Source organism: Phascolarctos cinereus, unplaced genomic scaffold (genome assembly GCF_003287225.1).
Source record: "Phascolarctos cinereus isolate Bilbo 61053 unplaced genomic scaffold, phaCin_HiC Scaffold_726;HRSCAF=1367, whole genome shotgun sequence".
NCBI classification, from domain to species: domain Eukaryota; kingdom Metazoa; phylum Chordata; class Mammalia; order Diprotodontia; family Phascolarctidae; genus Phascolarctos; species Phascolarctos cinereus.
Window position 1 is genome coordinate 80963492 of NW_027556098.1, and position 10159 is coordinate 80973650.

At 35.3% G+C, this 10159-nt stretch overlaps 1 pseudogene; it reads left to right on the forward strand.

Moving 5' to 3' along the window:
* The first annotated feature begins 1044 nt into the window (after window positions 1-1044).
* LOC110210849 (5-aminolevulinate synthase, non-specific, mitochondrial pseudogene) lies at window positions 1045-2990 on the forward strand (annotated as a pseudogene).
* Window positions 2991-10159: the final 7169 nt, after the last annotated feature.

Consider the following 10159-nt stretch of genomic DNA (forward strand, 5'->3'; position numbering starts at 1 on the left):
ATACTTACACATCTAGCTATCTGTATCAAATGGTGGACTTCTCTGGTTTAGGGTATGGAGGGAGGGAGACAGTTTGGAACTTTAAATGTAACAAAAATAAATTAAGAAAGTTTTGTCTATATGAAAACATAACTCAATTATATGCTGCAATCTTTCATTATATTTAGTTATCCATATGTAGAATAAGTCTAGTTATTGTACATACAGATACCACCCTTTACTTGATGGCAAATATTCAAACTGAATGTAAAATATCTGGGAAGAACTAACTATTCCCTTACGAATTGTCTTGTAATTCAGCTTTTTTAAGCAATAGCAAATATTATAAGAGGTATAATAATTCTTCAGCTACATCACTACAAAAACTCTTAAAAGTTAAAGTCCTTTACAAATGCGAATTATTACTACTATTTGTTCCATTAAAATAAGATCCTATTCCTTGATTGTAAGTATCAACAAAGAAGGTGTTGATTGAGCATAAAAACATTTTATGTAATTAATTGATTAATTCAACACATGTTTATTATTTTCCTGCTACTGGAAAACACTACACTAGGAGCTGAGGGAAGTGTAAAAACAAACAAGACATGATTTCTAACCTCAAGGAGTTTACAATGTTATTAATGCAAGAATTAAAATACAGGGAAATTGAAATATACTTTAACTTCCATGTGGGTCATACTGTGGTTGACTAAGGAAGAGCAGCTAATGTTACAAATAAGTGATAGTTCTAGACTAAATGTTCTTAACCTTGGGCCCATGGGTTCATTAAACTAGTTGATAAAGGCATTTCAATATAATTGGTTTCCTTTGTAATCATATATATATATGTACATATGTATATATACATATATATATACATATGTACGTATATATGTAAATTTATGCATGTATGCATGTAACATAGCAGAGGTTCCAAATCCCTATTCATGTGGTAAACTTATTATCAAACTAGAAATCAGAGTAATGACCTTCGTCCGTCCCACTAGCATATCTCAACCCAACCACCTCAGCTACCACTCAGGATCCTGTCCTATTTCCAAAATGGAGACCCTTGTTGACTGCTGCCTATTTCCATCCAGAGTCTCCCTAACATTTCTCCAGAAGGCTAGCAAAATCTCTACTCTTCTGCATCTAGAAATGCCCCTAAATGATGGAAGTTTGATCTAAACTTGTTCCTCAGGGAATGGACACTTTGTGATGTCCCTTCCAGGAAAGGGGGGAAAAAAACCCAAAAACAAAAAAACAAAACACCTCCAGTCAATGAGAACAAAATTCCAAAACTGAAGTCCAGAATGCTGGTTATTCTATGCAGACAACCTGTGGCTCCCAACTTCCTTCTGTCCATCCATCCTCTGCAAGTGAATCAGATAACTGCCACTAAATGCCTCTTCATAGCAGCTCAGATGAATCAAGGAGCCAACAATTTTTCCATAAAGCTAATGTAGAGCTTTAAGAGGATGGATAGGAAATGTAGGGTGTAAGAAAAGCAGTTGCTTAAATTCCAGTTAATCCCACTGTGATTAATTTCAAGGCTGGTAGAGAAAACCAAAATAACTTGCTAAAGAATTTTCAGGATTTTATGAAAAAGCAAAGACCAGAAAAGGTATCCCACTTCCTTCAGGATAACTTGTCAAAATCTGTTTCTACTTTCCAGTAGATATTTTTTTGAGAAAAAAAAGTTGATAAGAATAAAAAAGTGATCATATTTATCAACTGTCTAAAACTGTGAACTGGAGGGCACATATATTCCCAATGACAGATGACTACAGGATTATCTTATTTCTAAAAAGCAGGTTTCTACCTGGTATAGCAAAACCTATCTAGGGATGAGTTGTCATCCTTTGGTGTGTGGAGCAGTGATAGAAATATTAAAACAACATGGTGCTGGTACAAGTGATACTAGAAACACTCCTGAAACTAGCAAGTTTCATGTCAATCTAGGGCAAGAATTGGCTGAACTCCAAGAAAAAGATGTAGCATTATTATTTTCATTCTGCTTTGTTGTTAATGACTCCATCTTTTTCACTTATCTAAGACAGTGCTGGAATGAGAAATTCATTTTTATTCTGGAACCACACCTCCATGATCCAAGGAAGTCATAAAAGCAGAATTCCAAAGTGTATATTTCACTGTAATAATGTAAGTTATCTCAAAGAGCTGCTAAAGAAATCAGACCCATTACTCTCCAAGACTGTAGAATTTGAAACTGTTTACTCAAGGGATGGAACAATGTATCCATTGGAAGAACTACATGATGTGCTCCACGAATATGACAATTACCTTTGTGGATGAAATCCATGTTATAGAATTATATGGTGCTTGAAGAGAAAAAATAGGTGATTGAGGTGGAGTCATGCACAAGATGGACATCATTTCTGGATCCCTTGGCAAAGCCTTTGTTTGTGTTGGTGGCTATATCACCAGTACAAGTTCTTTACTAGACACTGAATGGTCACAGTTTGCTATCTTTATTTTCACAGCTCCACTCTGTCCCACCATGTTTCTGTCTGGCAATCTTCAAATGATCTGAATCTTAAAGAGTCCGGAAGGCCAGGTGTCACCATCAGTACCACCATAATGTCAAACTTATGAGGTAGATGTTAATTGATGAAGGCCTCCCTACAGTTCACTGTCCTAGTCACATCATTCCAGTCCATGTTGTAAATGCTACTAAAAACACAGAGGTCTGTGGTAAACTTAGAAGCAAACATAATATCTCTGTGCAACCAATCAACTATCTAACATTTTCCCAAGGAGAAGAACTATTATATAACACCTCAACTCCTCACTGAACTCCAAGGATGATAAACTATTACCTTAGGAACCTGCTGGATACTTGAAAGCATGTTGGACTGGACCTAAAGCCTCATTCTTTAATAGAGTACAGCTTAACGTATTGTATAAATCACTTACACTTTGAAAACATGAATAAAATAGGAAAAGCCTGCTTTCAGGGCATGAACAAAATGGTTTCTGTCAGTGCTTGAATCTGACCTCTGTGATTCTAACTGATAACTCTCAATCTCCTCACCATATCATCTCTATAGTCTTTATATATGAACTAAATTATCTTAAATTTTAATCATAGTAAAAACATCATTCTGAAAATAAATTCCTATTAAATCACTATGCTCTGATTCTATGATGTGTATATTATCTGGGACAGCATGGTTGTGATGTATTAATCCTTTTTCTCTTCAACTTTTTTTTCATTCTTATCTATCTATATTATGCAAACAAATAATAAACATCAACCTTTCTGACCCTGTTTGCAAAAAAAAATCCCTATTCTAGACAGAAGAAATAAAAACATCTTAAATTTCTGACCTATTCTTTGCTTTTATCTTTGACACATACAAACTTGCAATGCATTATGCTTATTAATAAGGTTTTTATGTAAAAAAAGTGGCTTCCTCACACGCATGAATTAAAAACTTTCTTTAATCTCATAGAATTCTGAACATTTAAAATCTACAAAATTTAATGTTGATGTATAGTTTTTCCTCACATACATTTAAGCTTTTTCATAGGTGAATTTAATCCCAAATAGTTTAATGATAGAAGTCTACAGAAAATGAGCTTATGTACCAATATTCTAATTCAGTCCTAAAAGCAATCATTTTATCCACTTAGAAAAAGAACTTAAACATAAAAGTAGCAAGATGGTAAATTGTCCTTGGGCTCTTTCTAATTTCCATCAAAAATATCAGAATGGATAATTATTCAATAAACATTTATCAAGCACCTATGTGCAGGAACTGTGCTAAGTACTGGTAACAGTGATAATAAAAACAACACAATTGATAGAAAGCATGGTACTTTCCAGGACATATTTTAGTCCCATTATGGGCTTCTTTGTGTTAAAATTATTATCTTCTTCCTGAATATAATTGGTATGGCTTTCAAGTCAAAGAGGGAATCATACCAACACACTAATGGCTTAATGTACTTGAAGGTATTAAAATACCTGAAGGTATTAAATTACTCTTCTGAAATACATATTAAAAAGCTACTTCATCTGTGGAAAATTTCTCCAATGATATCAAAATATTATTTGGACTTCATAAATATCAAATTCTTAGTGCTTGAGAAAGAAGAGTGGAGATTGTGGACTTTAAATTTAAATCTGAATGCAAATTGAGACAACGGATTAAGGTGATAACAAATAACCTTAGTCTTCCCCAGTGAGACACACTGAACAGAGGGATCAAGGAGAAAGCTAAAACAGTATTTGTTAAAACATTGAATGGCATCCTAAAATCAAAGATTAGCAGGAAACACATATTTAGAGTAATTAATGCCTATGTAACAGGAGTCTTAACATATGCTTTTCACATAGAATAATGAATTATGGCAGATCTATAAGTTGTACAAACAAAAATTTGTATATAAAATGACAGGATTTATCACACTAAAGCAGCTAGAAAAGTAAACAAACACTTCCTCATCAAAAAGGAGAAACAGGACTCAGAGATGTTCTAAGACCTCAAGATGATCGGTTCAAAATTTACAGATATGCTTTTGCTTTTTTTGTTTTGTTCTTTTTTTTTTTAAGCAATTGGGGTTAAGTGACTTGTCCAAGGCCACACAGCTAGTAAGTGTCAAGTGGTTGGTCTGAGGCTGGATTTGAACTCAGGTCCTCCTGACTTCAGGGCCGGTGCTCTATCCATTGCACCACCACCTAGCTTCCCCCCACCCCCGATATGCTTTTGCAACAAGCAGTGGTGAGGATCAAAGGAGTTCACGTGTGTAAAGCTCATTGCAATTCTTAAAGTGCTTGATAAATGCTAGATAGTAGTAAGAGATCTGCTCAAAGTCACACGAATAACAAATATCAGAGACAAGATTTGAACTCAGGTCCCTCCTGACTGAGAAGTCTAGCACATTTCTCAAAGTACTAACTGCTTCTCCACTTCCAAATCCTCACTGGTACATTGAGACGTTTTTTGCATCTCTACTCCCTTCCATTTCAACCACCAGAATGCGCAAACTCCATTCTTCTTCATGGACAACATTTCTCTGTTTTAAGCAGTAATCTATGTTCAAGTGGCATGCTTTAGCAAGCTACTTTTTTCTTTCTTCCTTTTTTTTTGCTGCAAATTTTCTTCAATATTCTGATACCAAGGAAAGATTGCAGGTATTTACTCACTGAATTGATTTCATCGTCATCATTGTGCTTCATGAAAAGAGTTTTCTAAAAGTTAAGAAAAAAAGAGGCCTAATCTTAGTACCTGAGACTCTAAAAGGGAAGATAACCTAAGAAGCATGATATCATCTCTTTAAAAAAATGCAAAGAAGCAGGCCTATCCTCTGAGGTTCACTGAGAATTTAGAGCTTGAAGTATCCTTGGACATCATCTATTGTTACCATTATACAGATAATGAAATTGAGGCCGCAAAGGTAAAGTGACATGTTCAAAGTCACATAGACAGTTAGTTGAAGAGCAAGATTGGAAGTTAATTTTATTCCAAAATCAGTGTTCTTTCCCTGTAGTCACTCAAATGCTACCTCGTCTCTGCAGGTTCTCCTCCTCTATCTCTAGTCAACAATAAACTTTCTTTCCTCAAATCTCATATGATATTTTGTTTGTATCTTTTACTTCATATTTCATGCTTATTATTATGATTCTGTGTTTTTATTTCTTCTTATATCCTCTTGTTATTGTAGAAATCCCCACATAGGCAGCAACCAAGTTGTGTCAAAATTTTGCATCTCCTTGCTTGCCTAGGATGGCACTCAACGAATGCTATTGAATTTCGATTTGACAAACCATTCAAAGGAAAAAATAAAAGGAATGGTAGCTAGCAAAGCCAATATGATCACACAAGGAACTCCCTAGTAGGAACATAGGGGAATGGATATGTGAGAAGAGTGTCAGTAAGCCTGAAGCCGAGTACATGCTGAACATGTTTTTAAAAAGATAAGGACAAAAATGGGCTTTTATGGGGTATTCAGATCAATAAGAAGTATAAGGAAGGGAGAGGTTCACTGCATGGGGAAGATAATAGGAGTGGGATGGAGTCACTTCAAACCAACTTGCAATAGTCAAATTTAAATTTTCAGTGTGATCATTTACAACTAGGAAATTAGCAAATGCTATAAACCAGGGCTTGCTATATAGCTTTACTGATTGTCTAGACTTAAGAAAATAAGGAAGAATATGTTAATAATGCAGATTAAACTTAAAAGTGTGCCATGTATATATATTTTTGGAGAGCTAGTTGTTGAACATTTACCAGGACACCACCAGATGGTATAATGCTAACAAACTACTATCAGAAAATAGAGCTACTTAACTCTTATTTTGCTGTCATCTCTTCTATCAAGGAAAATTATTTTCAAACTAGAAAGGAAAAAAAATGATGATAAAGGAGGGATAAATGTATTCAGGGAAAGTCAAGTGATCATAACACAGGGTGAGAAGGGGAAAAATTGCACAGACAATGAAGAAATAAAGTAAGGAGAAAAATACTTCATAAAATTATATGCTAACAGAATTGAAATTGTAAAAGAAATGGATAAATACTGAAAAAATAGACAATATTCAAGTGGAAAAAATGAGAAATAACATAAGAAAACCAAAATCAGAAACAGAAATTGAACAAGTCATGAAAAGTTAAAATATTCCACGCAACAAAACACAATGCATATAGAATAAGAAGGATAGAATAAGAATATAATGAGAAAAAAATCTTTGCATTAAACTGTTTCATCTTTAAGTCTGAAGTACATCATTTTTGGTGAACTTTTTGCAAATGTTTATCATTAGCCTTACAATATGTAACTCTAAATTTCCCATGAAATTTTGTTGAATGTTGCTTTCAAGGCACTGATAAAATAAACTCTATTGTCTTTACTTGCTGTCACCAGGAGAATTTGCATGCTACACTTTTGTCTGTAATTTTCTTCTATTTTCTGACTTTATTTAAAGTGAGTCCAGATTGATATGACTCAAGATTGAGAGCCATTTTGTATTTTTCTTTGTTTCATGGGTTGTCATGTCTAAAAAATTCACAACCAAGGGGTCAGTCCACTGATGATGAACCTCTTAATAATCAGCCAGTCTGTGCCTCACAAGGTAGACCATATTCAAACACTTCCCAACAATTATGCTCCATTGGCGTAGACTTGAGAATTCAGTGTTATTTGTACTTCATGATGTGGCATCAGATTAAGACCTCCTTCCTGCTCCCAAGGTAATTATTTTTCAAGTTCCTTTCCCACTTCAATCTTTATACCATTTGATCACGTACTCATTTTAACTAGTGGAATCAAGGCAGATTTTCTGAAGGTTGTGGTAATTGAATTGGCCTTTAAAAATTGGGTAGGAATTCAATAAAGAGAAATACAAAGACAATTCAGACCATAGGAATTTTTTGAGCAAAGGCAAGAAAAGGGAAGGATGCTTAGAACATTTAGGTGCCAGAGAATAGAAAAATATAGTCAGACAATTGATTACGAGGAGAGTTATGCTAGAAAGTATGTCTGAAAAGGCAGGGTGGTACCAGATTATTGGAGGCCTTGAATGTCAGACAAAGTAAATTAAATCTTTGCCAAATTAATCCACTGAAGATTTTTGAGTCAGACGAAGTGATGGCCAGATTTATTTAAGAAGTATGATTCTAGCAGTTACGAAAAACTTGAGAAAGCCAATATGTGAAGTGTTAAAAGAAAACTATTATAATGGTCAGTGGGAGGTGAAAAGATCCTATGTTATATTTCTGGCAGCGGGAATAGAAAGTAAGGGATGAATAACTATATAAATTCATTGTTTGCCTCAGGAAAGTGAGTCATCACATTGGTGGTCTTAATATAATTCCCTCCCAATCTCATCTTTCCTTTTAATTTTGCAATTTTTGTAGACAGTGCCACCATTCTTTTAGTCTCTGTCTCTGTCTCTCCATTTTTCTGTGTGTTTCTATCTTTCTCTCTCTGTCTCTTTTCTGTCTGTGTCTCTCTCATTAGATGCCAAATATTGATTCCATTTCCTCAACACCTTTCCTATCTATCCCCTTCTCTCTAGTTCAGGTTATTACCTCTTTTTTTCCTTTTTCTTTTTTTTGCTGTTTCTTTCTTTCTTTTATACTTTAAGTTCCAAACTGTCCCCACCCCACACCAGAGAAGGCCATTTGAAGCAGAGTTATAAATATACGTAACATGATACTATGTGTACTTCTGTTTATCAGTTCTTTCTCTGGAGTTGGATAGCATCTTCATTTATAGGTCCTTTGTAGCAGATCTGAGTATTTATAGGACTCAGAATAACTTGGTTGTTCACAATTATTCTTTGGACAATATTGCTGTTACTGAATACAGCATTTATTGGTTCTACTTACTTCACTTTCCATTATTTCATGTCTTTCCACATTTTTCTAAAATCAACCAGCTGATCATTTCTTGTAGCATTGTAGTACTGCATCATTATCATATACCATAACTTGTGTAGCCATTCCATAATTGATGAGTGTCCTCTTAATTTCCAGTTCTTTGCCACCACAAAGGGGACTGCTATAACATAAAGATTCTTTTTCTTTTTCCATGATCATCTTGGGAAACAGACCTAATAGTGGTATTGCTAGATCAAAGAGTATACACCGTTTCATGACTTTTTGGGAAAATGGTTGAATGAGTTCACAATTCCACCAAGTGTATTAATGTCCCAATTTTTCCACATCCTCTCCAACATTTGTCATTTTTTCCTTCTATCTTTTTGGTCAATCTGAGAGATGTCAGATGATATCTAAAAGTAGTTTTAATTTGCATTTCTTTAATTAATAATGATTTAGTACATTTTTTCCCCTTATGATTAGATATAGTTTGGATTTCTTCATTAAAAAACTTCTGTAAATATCTTTGGACTACTTATCAAAAGTGCTCAATATATTTGAGATATGAGGCATTTATCCAAAAAACTGTATATAATTTCCCCCCAATTTTCTGCTTTTTTTGTAATCTTGGCTACATTGGTTTTATTTATGCAAAATCATTTTAATGTAATGTAATTAGATTATCATATCTCACAATGCTCTCTATCCCTTATGTATTCATAAATTCTTCTCTTAGCCATAAGTCTGATACATAACGTGTCCCATGCTCTTCTAGTTTTCTTGTGATATTTCCCTTTATATCTAAGTCATTATCCATTTTGACCTTATCTTGCCAAATGGTTTAAGATATTGATCTACACCCAATTTCTGTCGGACTGCTTTCCAGTTTTCCCAACAATTTTTTTAACCAAATAGTGTATTCTTATCCCAAAAGCTTAACTCTTTGGTTTTGTAAAACACAAGGTTATTATAATTATTTACTTCTGTGTATTATATATCTACTCTGTGCCACTGATTCACCTTTTTATTTATTAGCCAACACCAGATAGTTTTGATAATTACTACTTTAGGGAGCGGAGCCAAGAAGGCAGAGTGAAAGTAGTGACTGGCTTGAACTCTCACCCAAACCCCTCCAAATACCTATAAAAAATGGCTCTAAACAAATTCTAAAGCAGCAGAACCCACAAAAAGACAGAGTGAAACAAATTTCCAGCCAAAGACAGACTGGATGGTTGATCAGAAAGGTATATCGTACAAGGCTGGAAGAGGAGTGCAGTTTGGTGTGGGTGTGTAGGCCACAGCAAACCTGAAGCAGGCCTCAGAGGACTGAATCACAGGCAGCTGTGGCAGTTTCCAGACTTCTCAACTCGTGAATGCCAAAGACAACTTAGAAGGTCAGTGGGAAAAGTCTGATTCTGTGGTGGTAAGAGAGAAGCATGGTGAGGTTCCATCCCCATTCCCCAAGCTCAGCCCTGGGGCAGTGGCTGCCTCCTGAGCTTCCTGCCAACAGACTGAAGGGGAGTTGGGTGGCTCATCAGAGGGGGATTGCAGGAATCTCTCTGCTGGTGCAGGATCCTCTTGCTTTGGCCATGCTTGGATCTGGGTTACAGTTCTGGGTAGTGGTCCTGGTGCAAGGAGGAGCGCTGGCCTGGTGGAGCTTGTAGTGGCTGTGAAGAAGAAATCCTCTTCACAGTTCCAAGACAGATAACAGTCCTTGTGGTCACTCATAGAGCAGAGCACAGACAATGAAAGGAGTAAACACCTCGCCCTTGATCACAGCACCTTGGAAGAACTGAAAATTTACAGGTCCCTAGAAGTGTCTCTGAAAA